Here is a 12,540-nt window from a genome sequence, read left to right on the forward strand (position 1 = left end):
TTACGCCAAAAAAAAAGCTAAAAATTCACAAAAGGATAAAAATTTCGCGATCAAATTTTTGCAGCATTTGCTTCGCCCCAAGTAGGCCAGGTTTTTTCAACTGAATAGTTAGAACTATATTCTATTTCATAATATTCTTGTAGATGGACAGGAGATTTCGTGCATAGTCTTTTTGGAACACGGTCTGAATGGCTAAAGGTTGTAGTTATTGCTACTAAGGTAAGGAAAGATACTGACTAAGGGTTAGGTTTCTAGTTCTTGATTGTTAACCTTGATTTTTCTTGTTGGTGTTGTTTGGGGGTGATCGTAGGTTAAGCGTTATGAAATTTCTAGTTATATCCATTTCTAAGAATTGTGGTAAGTAGGGGAAGTGAATAAATGAAAAGAATATTAATCATGAGACTGTAGAGGTAATTTTCCATGGAACGAACTTGTACTCATTTGAGTCTAGTATTGGGCTATTGACATATAAGTGTATGTAAGTATTTGTTTGTTCATATTGACTAATCCATGTGAAATGCGCGTGAAATAGTTGTTTAGGAAATAAATGTTGAGTGTGAATTCACTTCATGTTGATAATCTCATAAAATAAACTTGTTTAGTTTACTTGTGGCCTCAAGTGTGGTTGTTCACGTACTTTGACTGAGATTGTGCATGTTATTTGTGATTGTTGGTTGAGTAGGGTACCACACCGCTATGAAATTATCACGATCTAAAATATACCTTAGACCTTACACGACATATATGACCTGAGAGGCCCTACACAAGCCACTTGACATACATCTAATACAATAGAATATACAATAAGAGAGTTTAAATAGGACGTCTTATATCATGAAACACAGTTTTAACAAAAGGTGGAATAATAATTATGATTTTACAAGATATTCTAACGAACATAAGATTGGTTGGGTTGTAACCCATACATAATGTACAAAGTTTGAAAACTGAATACATAAAAAATGTACCATAGAGAACATAGCAATAAGAATATGAGGACTCACTAATCTTCAGAGGAAAGAAAACTACTAGCCACGCATGAGAGGAGAAAAAGCGTCAAGCCCTACATTATGAGACAATGTAGGCACAAGTATGCAATGGCACACAAAATGTACTAAGTATGGGGAAAATATGCATAATCCTAGATATGATATCATTATAGGCTTAAAACCTGTAACGCATAACCAATTAGATTATTTAAAACCTTAGGAAAAGCATAATCTAACGAAAACATGAAACAAGGCCAATGCATTAGTACAAGGACATAACATAAATCTTTAAGGAAAATGTCACGCCCCGAGCCTATGGCACCCCAGAATCATTGCTGGTCCCAAGCAAACCCTTGGGTTTACTTACTTTCTCAGCAGAAGACTTAAACATAAAAAATATAACTCATGCAATAACTTAAGAAATAATAACTTAGCCAAATGAAAACTCGAGTCTTACACATATCCAACTGATATGAATAACACTAAAGACTTTTATCTGCATATGAAGCCTCTAAAACAAAGAGGGATGTCGGGACACGACACCCAATCATCCTAACAATGAAATACTGAAAGCAAATGATAAAAGGATTCATTCAAAACGAAAGGAGGCTCACCAACTGACTTTGAGTGATAAACTGGATCAACGAGGCGTTGTGTGCTGATCCTGGTCACCTGCGTGTGCATCATAAGATGATGCAGACTAACTGACATCAATACACTAAATGTATGAGTGTGTGAGATTGAATTCTAAACACAACTTAATCTTGAAAAGGATATGAAAGTAACCCTTACCTTGGACTTACTAAACTCAAAATGAAATATAAAATAACAATAACAGTGGGATTTATACAAAGAATTTAGAACAGTAAGTAAAAACTCAATTTGTTAAAGATATGCAATAGAAAACTCATCTTTACTCATACATCAAAGTAATATAGTTTCTTTGGGAGTATCTCTAACCAAAAAGCATCAATATAAGCCTAAGTTATACAACATCTTGCCCACGTTGCCAGAACTGTCCTATACTTTGCCATCATATAGAGCGCCTTACTAAGTGGATCCACTAGTCTATGCTAAAAATTACATAAGGAGTCATCTAAAATATTATGATCCTTTACTACCTATGATGTCTACATGATTTATGAAGACTTGAGTTAATATGAACTCGCATCCCCATATCAGTGCTCAATACTACTCCCAAAATATACTTAGTTCATATGTTTTAAAATAGACTTCTTTCTTTGCTTTGAGATAATTACTCAAAAGATAGCTTGAAAGCTCTCTTGCAAATCGATGTTTCCTTTTGTTGTTCAAATGTGAAAATATTTTTAAAATCTTGGGATTACATAGTCCACAAATAATTTTTGCGAAATGAACTTCAATCTTTACTCTTTACTATTTACTCAACTTGCACTATAAGTCCTAAAACAAAGTCAAAACATTTTCAAAAGACTTCTTGAAAAGACTTCTAAAACATCGTACACTTGGCTCTAAACTTTCCTTGATTTCAAATTTACGAATTCAAGGCTACGAGTCATGTTTCTGTATGATTTCTCAATGTTTAGAAGTCCTTTAAGTAGTTAGAATGAACAGAAAGTGTTAGTACACTTTAGAAGGACTTAAATAGGCTAAACGATGAAAAGCTAATGAAAAACGACGATTCAGGCGCGTGCTTGGCGCTCTGCGCCAGCCCTAACTTTCTAGGGCTCATTTCTGGCACAATGGTGAAAAAAATGACTTCTATGCTAATATAAGAAATCTTCATAATTGACATATATAATCATTTTTCCTACCCTCCAACACATCCAACAATCTATCCTCCACCACCCTACACCTTACCTTCACCCTCTAGCATCCTCGTAGCTTCAATGTCTATCACCCCACACCTAACCTTCCACCCTCTACACTCATAGAGTTTTTCTAGAAAACATTTTCTTTCTTACAAAATACAACAAAAATTAATGTTTTATTCTTCATGGATTATTGGCTTAGTTATTTTTATGTATCGGTAATCATGATGATGATAATTAAACTTCTATATATGAATTTTGTATGACATATGGTGTAAGGTTTGACTCTCATACATCTTCATGGAAAATTCACTTGAGCAAAAGGCAGCAACTATAAAAAGATTCATTTTATACTACCGTGAATGATGGGAGAAAAGAGATCCTAGATGGGTTTAGGGCACAATCACATGTCGTAATTGAGAAAGAATTTGATGCAGATACAAGATCAAATCCTACTACAAGATTGACTCATGGCTTTATTAGTTCTCTGCAGCCTTGTCTTTTGGATTCCTCCAAACCCTTACCAGTTATGAGTTTAAATCCCTTTTCAGTTATGAAGAAAAGGGAGTTAAACTCATAACTGGTAAGGGTTGGGAGGAATCCAAAACACAAGGCTGCAGAAAATTAATAAAGCCATAAGTCAATCTTGTAGTAGTATTTGATCATGTATCTGCATCAAATTCTTCCTCAACTACGACACGTGATCGTGCCCTAAACTCATCTAGAATCTTTTTTCTCCCCACATTCACTGTAGTATCAATGAATCTTTTTATAGTTGCTGCCTTTTGCTCAAGTGAATTTTCCATGAAGATGTATTAGAGTCAAACCTTAGACCACCTGCCACACAAAATTCATTTATACAAGTAAAATTATCATCATCATGATTACAGATACATATAAATCATTATGTCAATAATTCATGAAGAAAAAAAACTTGAGATTTTGTTGTTTTTTGTACTAAGGAAAATGTTTTCTACAAAAAACTCTAAGTGTAAAGGGTGGAATGTAAGGTGTGGGTTGATGGAGATGGATGCTACGGTGGTGATTGAACGTTAAGATAAGGTGTAGGGTGGTGGAGATCGATCGCCAGATGTGTTGGAGGGTAGGAAAAGATAATAAACATTAGTTATGAAGATTTGTTTTATTAGCAGAGAAGTCATTTTTTTCAATATAGAAAAAAGTTTATCAATAGTTCTGAGTAGGAAAAAAATTGAATAATATATTCATTCGTATCAACCACACCCTTGCAACTATGTTTATGTTTGATAAATAGTTCCCTCCAACCATTTTGGATCCATTTTTTCCCATTAAATCATAATTAAACCAAATTTTTGACCCATATTTTCTCAGAACATAGCCCACGGCCTAATATTTCTCTCTCTTCGTACTCTTCTTTCCCGAAAAGCATGTCTTCACTATTACGATTCGAAATGTCAAGTCATAATGACACCTACAACATTCCACTATAGGGTAATTCAACCATATCGAGAATGTATAAACCTTGAATTCTTATCCCTTAAAAATTTCAAAGTTTCTATCCTCCCAAATCAATTGAGAACCAAATTTTTCTGAGATTTTGAAATATATATCTTTTAAATGGGGACGTGACACGCAAAAGGCTAGAACTTCCTTTACTCGGCTAGGTTTAGGATACTTTGTCCTAAACCAAATAGTTGCAAAAATTATTAACTTCTATGTTTTTTCATTTTCTTTGTTATTTTCTAGTTGAAGCTCAGAGGTGGAATTGATTATGATTTCTTAATAATCTATGTGTTCAAAGTACGTTTTTTAAGCAGACGAGCGTAAACCCATGTTTCTGGCTCCTAAGATCATGTAATAATTTAGTATTCTACTTTCTATTTTCATCTTAAACGTTGTCTTGACACTTAAAATATGTTAAGATTTATGGTTAATTTTAGTGTTTAACAGAGGACAATAAGAACTAATTGAAGAAGAAACGGAAAAAGTGATTTCTATTGATAAGTGAGACTAAATCAATACATCGCATCTTAACTAAATTGATGTAAAGTAATGCTAAAAAATGAAAAAAAGAACTTCTACAAATGAGATTTGGCTATTTTAACTATCAATTCACTATATTTGTATGAACGTATCGACAAATTCTCACATCGAGTTTAAACAGGTAGCACACGAGTCTGTTTGGGTTGTCCGGGCCACTATGTATCTAGGAAAGTATAAACACTATGTGGGCTGTCAAAGTCACCACAATCTCTAGAAAAAATTTCGCAAATAGTCACTATAATGAACTTAATTAGGCTCCTTAGCTACAATTTTTATATTTACTGTAACACCTAAACAAATTCTAAATTAAACCCAAACAATTCTTGAATTGTGTATAAGGTCGTACTAAGTGACTCTTAATTTTTCTAAGATAAAGATAAAAGCATTAAAACATTGAAATTACTTCCAAGTTTGATACAGATTAGATATAATGGTGTATCTACGCGATAACACATTTAGAAATTACCAATGTAAGTGTGAAGTGTAAGTCGTCTCAAGAAGAATCCAATAAGGCCAATTCTCTTCGCACTTATAAATCGAGACATGTTCATGGATGAAACAAACAAAAGAATGAGAACCAAAAATAGTTCAAGGGTTGATTGTGTGAATGATTTTGTCTAAGTACACATCAAAGTTTGCCGGTTCAAAGATATCAAATCTACCGATTGATCGAATATATCCAACATATATTTACTATGGAAAGTTAAAAATAACACTTACTTATCCATATACAATTAATTATTACTTACGAATAACATAATTTTTCATGTTTATGTTTTTACAATAGTCATTCCCTATTAATGTGGGGGATTATTGGGTTTTAAAGGTGTGAACATGAAACGAAGAGTTGTGACTTTGCAGAATGGTTGTGACCTTTATGAAATATTCTGTCTTTCTAAAGGTTTTTCACCGTTTGTATGGTTATATATTTTCCAAAGGTTATATTTTTTCTAAAAAGTTGTGACCTCTGAATGGAATTCTCTTTTTCTTCAACATACATTTCTTACAAAACAAAATCAATCGATCGTGTCTGTTTTCGCGATTCGTTATTTTCATTTTGAGTTCCTTGAAATTATCGAAGTTTTAGATACAACTACTTATTTAATGACTATTTCGTTTTATCTTGGGAGGAATTAATCTACAACCTCAGATACTTGACAGGATTAAATTTTTAAAGGACATACTGAGAGTTTTGTGGACTCAGATAGTTCTTTTCTTTTTCTTTTCATCTTTTATTATATTTGGTTTGCTAATTTAAATATAGGAGTCACCAGATATAAACTACATTTATAGAAGATAAATTGATTTTTTCCTAAAATTGTGATTACACACAAAAAAGTTTGAAATTCAGTCAAGAAAAAATATTACTCTTTAGATTACAATATGAAATAATTGATGTCAAATTTGATTTTTTTCCTACGTTATTTATGTTTGCAGTACTTACGATTTTTTTTTGTGAACTCTGAAAGAAAGAAAAAATATTATATGCTTAAGTCATAAAAAAAATTTCACCACCACATTGAAATTAAGATAATATCAAATGATTTTTTCTAATAGGTGATATAATGTGTATGTTCATTACCAGTCAATGAACCAGGTCCCTTGACTGAACTCGATAGATATTACAAAAGAAAATTACAATAATAACACAACAAGAAGTTTACATGTAAACCTTCTTGCTCAAGAGGAAAAAACCACGACCTGTTGCACATGACTTTCAACTATTTCACTAATCTTCCTTAAGCAAAAGTGAACCTAGTTACAGCCAATGTGAAATAAAAATAATTATTATCATGACCAAGTAATCTGCCTATTACTTGAAGAGCCTAAACAGATACTACACTTCCCATTAAGAAATCACCCTTAGATAACTTAGGAATTTTCATAAACGGATACAACGCCGCCCACTAAAACACCTAACCCTAGATGATTTATATTTTCCCTGGGCAGCACAACATTGCCACAAAATCAGTTAGCAAATTAGAATATAGTATCAAACAACTATCTTAGTCCTTTATAGATATAGGATCATGTTTAAAATATATTTTCAGAAGAATAAATCCTAAGACCACTAAGCTTGCAACTATATCTAGATAGAATTAAAAATGTTGACGTATAAGTTGTAAATTCATCAATTTTTGCTATTTTAATTATGGATAGCTTTTTGTTGTTGTTTCAGATTGGATTTTAACTAAGAGGCTTAATTGTAACTTGGTAACAAAAAGTCTAACTCCATCAAAAGATGTCTTTTTGGTTCATCACAGGGGAAGAATTTCATCGACGACGAATTGGTTTCCTCTGCGACAACGATGGCGGTCTTTGTTTTCTCCTCCTCATCCTTGGTTGATGTGGGTAGTGGTGGAGCAGTGAGTGCATCTTAATAACTATATCAACTCTACTAAAGCCTTTTTTCTCAGAATTTGTAAAATCTTCAACTTTGCTACTCACTTCCTTGAAAAAAGAAGATGCAAAAATTGAAGGTTCAAAATGGCAAAGCCGCACGTCAATTTTGCACTGATTTGGAGCTGAATTTTAGTCATTCACGCATTTCTCAAACTCGATATCATAACCTGTATAAAATTGGGTTAAAATGGTGTATTTATAATGATTGAAAATGATTTCGTGGGGTAATAGAGCTCTCGCAAACTTTATGTGTCTACTTGAAAAACAGGTATAAGTTTGATGGAATAACACTCTCTCTCTCTCTCTCTCTCTCTGTGTGTGTGTGTGTGTATATATATATATATATATATATATATATATATATATATTAAATTTCACCTTATTCTCTTTATAATGTTTTCAATATTTCCCCCTTTTTCATAAATTATTTGTTGTTCATTGCAAAATGCGTAAAATGCACAAATTGCGAGTGAAATTTAATTATTTTTGTTATTGCGAATAAAAGCTTTAATGAAGTTTTTAAAATACCTATTATTAAGTTATTTTTCCTATATCCATTGTAAGCAAGATGGGGAAAGTATACACTTGTAAAGATCGAACACAATCTAAGTCCGAACTCCGAAGACTCTCAATCAACGACTCCAATCCACACTTACGAGACTCTTTACATGTTGATTACGTATCAAATTGCTACTCAAACTTGATAAAAATATTTTGAAAAGTTCGTTTAGACATTTTATCAAACAGTTTAAGTGCACCATTTTACTTACTAATTTTACAACTCTATATTTTTTTTAGCCTTCGGAAATTCGTAATTGTAATTTGCTACTCAATCTTTCAATCATAATACAGAAAACATATATTTTTTTTCTAATTAAGTATTTGAAAACTTAAAGCACAAACTAAAGAAAGAAGAAAAAGTTAATTGATTTTCATGTCTTCCTATATTTTATTACGACTCTAAAAAAATTCAATAAAAACGTTAGCTTCCTATGGTGATTTCCATATTGGCTTGAACATCTGACCAACGATATGCAATTCTTCTTTGTAAACTGTTGAACCTTGATACCTTGACTAAATAAGGAAGAAGAATAGGTAATTTTTCAAGTATATAAAATGTGTACACATATATTGAATAATTAGGGTTTTTTTAAAAAGAAAGAGGCGAAGAGCGTAATAATTTTCCCCCCAGAAATGAATTTGTTTTCTTTTTCACCTTATTCTATATTATAATTTATTTTTATTTTTTTAATATGTAGGTGTATTTATTTTAGTTTGTTGGCAGCAACTGTTTGGTTAACTTATCGAGGCTAGAGCATTTGTATATCACGTGTTTTGGATTAAATATTCTAATGTTTTTTTGGTTTAGATTCTTGATTGTTAGAGTGGAGGTTTTGGCTAAATCATCCCTGAAATATTGTTCAAACTTAGGCTACATCATTAAAGTATTATTATGAACAAACAACATCCTTTAACTATCCGAAATTTTATGACAAACATCCTTCCGTTAACTTTTGTTAAAAAACTAACAGCTGAAATTAAATAAAAAAGTGTCAAGCACATGACTCCCCTCAAATCTCATGGATACATTGTCTTCGTAGTTTAGGAGTGATAATACACAATTGTTGGATTTTTTCATGCTTCTACCAGAAAAATAATTTGTTCCAATAGAAAGATTTATAGACTTTATGAAAGGTTAGATATAGTTTTATTTCTTGTTTGTGTTATCGTCTTGAAAGAATTATTTTTGCAAAGGGAAAGTAGAAATAACCATGATCAAGATCTGCCATGACAATGCAAAATGTCTCTTACCTATTTGATAAAAGGTCTGAAAGGGATTGCAGGCATATTGCATATCGATTTTCCTGTCTCATTGACTTTTAAAGTAATTTTAGCAACTTCTGATCTTTAAAGTTTCATCATCTATATGTGGGATCAACTCATCGTTCTAATCCTTGAATTTTATTTGTGCAGATAGTTTCCCAGTTGATCAAAGAGGTAGAATGAAAGTTATGGAATATATTTAAGAAACCTATAGTTTTGTCATTCAGTATACCACTTGTCTTGTCTTCAAGTTAGAAAATATTGAAAGGCCAAATTATTTGCTTATGAAAACAAAAATACACTAAATCAGCACCAAATCAGCTAAGGTGAGGAAAGACAAGTTAAAGAAATTAACCCTGCTTCAGCTCTTATTAATAAGAAAGACTATCGGGTGGGGAATTAAGAGGAAATAAATTTGACAAATATATATATATATATATATATATATATATATATATATATATATATATATCAAACTTCACGAAAACTGCAAAATTGAAGCATGAAAACCAGAAGAAGGCGGTCGGAGGAGGAGATCGGTTGAGTGATATGCCGGAACCGGTTCTACTCCACATCCCCTCTATGTTGTGGGATGCAAAACAAGTTGTATGTACCAGCATACTCTCTACACGATGGCGATTTCTTTGGATCTCTGTTCCACTATCACTCTCTTTCACTTTCCACAATAGTCAAAATCAAAATCCTTACCTGGCTTTGATCAACAGACTATTTGAAATGTTTCCATAAAATCAAGAGATTCTTTGTGAGCAACCTTAGGTACGATGACATTTATGCTAAAAATATTGATTTATGGGTTCATTTTGCTACTATTTTGAAGTATTTAGACTTAATTTTGTATCTATTAGTCAACATAATTATGAGTTTCCTCAGTTTGGATATAAACATTTGTCAATTGAACCCTTGTGGTTGTGCTAATTGGAGAAATGTGGTTTCTCTTTCAATCGGTATGCTGAACTGAAGGATGGTGCCATGGAAATGGTATTATCTGGTTGCCCTAACTTGGAGTGTTTGGAACTAGTAAAAGTTTTGGGAATACATCATCTAGAAATTAGATCTGTGAAGTTGAGAGAATTGATAATTTAAGAGTACTACGCCAAGAATCATGATATTTGGCTTGAAATAATAGCCCCATATGTCAAGTATTTGGAAAGTACATGAATGTGCAGTGAGATACACATCGACCAGACAAATGTCGCTTCACTTGTTTATGCTATCCTTCGTTTAAATTTTGATTTTGAGGATGAGAAAAGCGACTCGGTGAAGGAGTTTAGCTGTTTGAAAAGTCTTCTTCAATGTGTTGTCCATGTAAAAATCTTGAACTGAGTAGCTGGTGCATCAAGGTTTATTCAAAATTCAGAATCTTTCCTTTTATTTGCTATTGAATCATCACTTGATAACACTAAAAGGGCCACTACTTGGGATAATTTGATAACTAAATTGCTAAGTACTAAAGAGTAAAGACTTGCCAATTGATGGACAATATTGGCTTGATTTACACTTTTAATATTTTATTTATTAAATAGTTCAAAATATATGTTTTGCAACTTTAAAGCAGTTTATCAATAAGTATCCTAATTATTTTTTTTGAAAACGTTATGATTTTATCAATTAATTTTTATTACATTATTTTTGTCACATTCAATTTAGGGTATGTTTGGAAAGTCATATGGTAATTGAATTGATGTAATTACTAGGGTAGTAATTACCAACCTAGTAATTACACTGTCTAGCAATTAAATTGACTTGTTTGGTTGCCATATTGTAATTACACCCAGTGCGGTTAAGTGTTTTCCTTGTAATTATACATGTCATGTTTTGATGTCAAAATGTAATTACACATGTTCTGTTTGGGTGCACAATTGCAATAACAAAATTATATTAAATTTTAAAAAATAAAAATTGATTTATTAAAATTTATCTAGACAAATAAGAAACTTTTTAAATGACATAAAATTTTATATTTAAGATATATATTTTCTTGAAAATATATTAATTCATGAACAAGCATTTTTGACTAATGTTATGAAAAATTGTTGATTTCTCTTTTTTTTTTCATATTAATATATTTCAAATATATTGATCATAAAAACTAAAAGTATGAAGTTTTTATGAATATCGTAAAATGCATGTTTGGTAAAAAGATCATAAAAATTATTAAATATTTGACAAAAAGATAATGTATCAAATCTAATAAAAATGACGTGGAATGTAAATTCAATATTACTAAAACAAATGAAATTTAAAATATAACATCAATTACAAATTCAAAACAAAAAATTTAACATGATACTCTTATAGAAAATTTCAAGGGATAAAGAACTAGTACCCCCTGAACTATGACCGAAATTTCAGAGACACACCTTAACTAAACTAAGATCCTATTACACCCTGAACTAATATTTTTTTTTATAATTTTGTACACCCTTTTAGCCTACATGGCATCCAAACACTTCACACGCGCCTCACCTAAGTGGAGTCAAGGAGTGTGTCACGTAATCCAAAATTTGTAAAAAATTACACAAAAAATTACTTTAAAGGGGTAATAGGACCTATATTAATTAACGTGTTCTTAGATTTCGGTCATAGGATAGGGGTACTTGTGTCTTATCCCAAATTTCAACATAGCATACATAAATATAATTTCTTTTTTTTAAAGAAAGAAAATGTAAGTCTATAACCTTACTTAAAAATTAGAATACTAATAAAATTATGCTGATGCGAAACTAGGCCTGGCATAAAGAAATAGATAATATGGACAAATTATACAGTATCATGTAAAGTAAGGTGAGAACAAAAAGATAATGAAATATATTATATAAAATAAAAAATAAACTTTAATAATATAAAATATTAAATAATAGAAGTAAAAAAATGTAATAAGTTAGTGATTACACCATGTAATCAATTCACAACCTCTATTTGTGAATTGTAGGTTTAACTACCCACCAATTATTTGCTGACGAAGTAATCACCCGTCCAACCAAACAAGTAATTACAACCAATTACATTGCCAGAGTGTCTTTCCAGGTAGACCTTAATATGTTGTGAATATTGGTTCAGTTTGTCTAAACAATCATTTTTCGTTAAATTGCATTTTTAAATGTCATTCATTTTATTCGTTACATTTTTCAACATTCATTTTATTGATTACTTTTATTATTATTTGTTTTGGTGTTTTTTTTAGCATTATCTAGAAATACATTTAAATATGAATAAAATTTACATAAAAAATATATTTTATTACCAGTGATTTTGACCCACAAATTAAGATTATGATATTGTACAAATGTGAATTTTAAATTTTATTTTTAAGTCATTTGCTTGTTGACAAATATAGGTGATAAGTATATTTTTTAATATTAGGATTGAATAATTTTTAGATTTTCTTTTAATTTAAAAAAGGTTCTCATTGTTCAATATTTCTCAGTGAGACTGATCACCGGAGTTTAGATTAGTCTAACCAGCCGTTTTAATAAATATAGACATATTAC

This window comes from Solanum lycopersicum, chromosome 8 (assembly GCF_036512215.1).
Source record: "Solanum lycopersicum chromosome 8, SLM_r2.1".
NCBI classification, from domain to species: Eukaryota; Viridiplantae; Streptophyta; class Magnoliopsida; order Solanales; family Solanaceae; genus Solanum; species Solanum lycopersicum.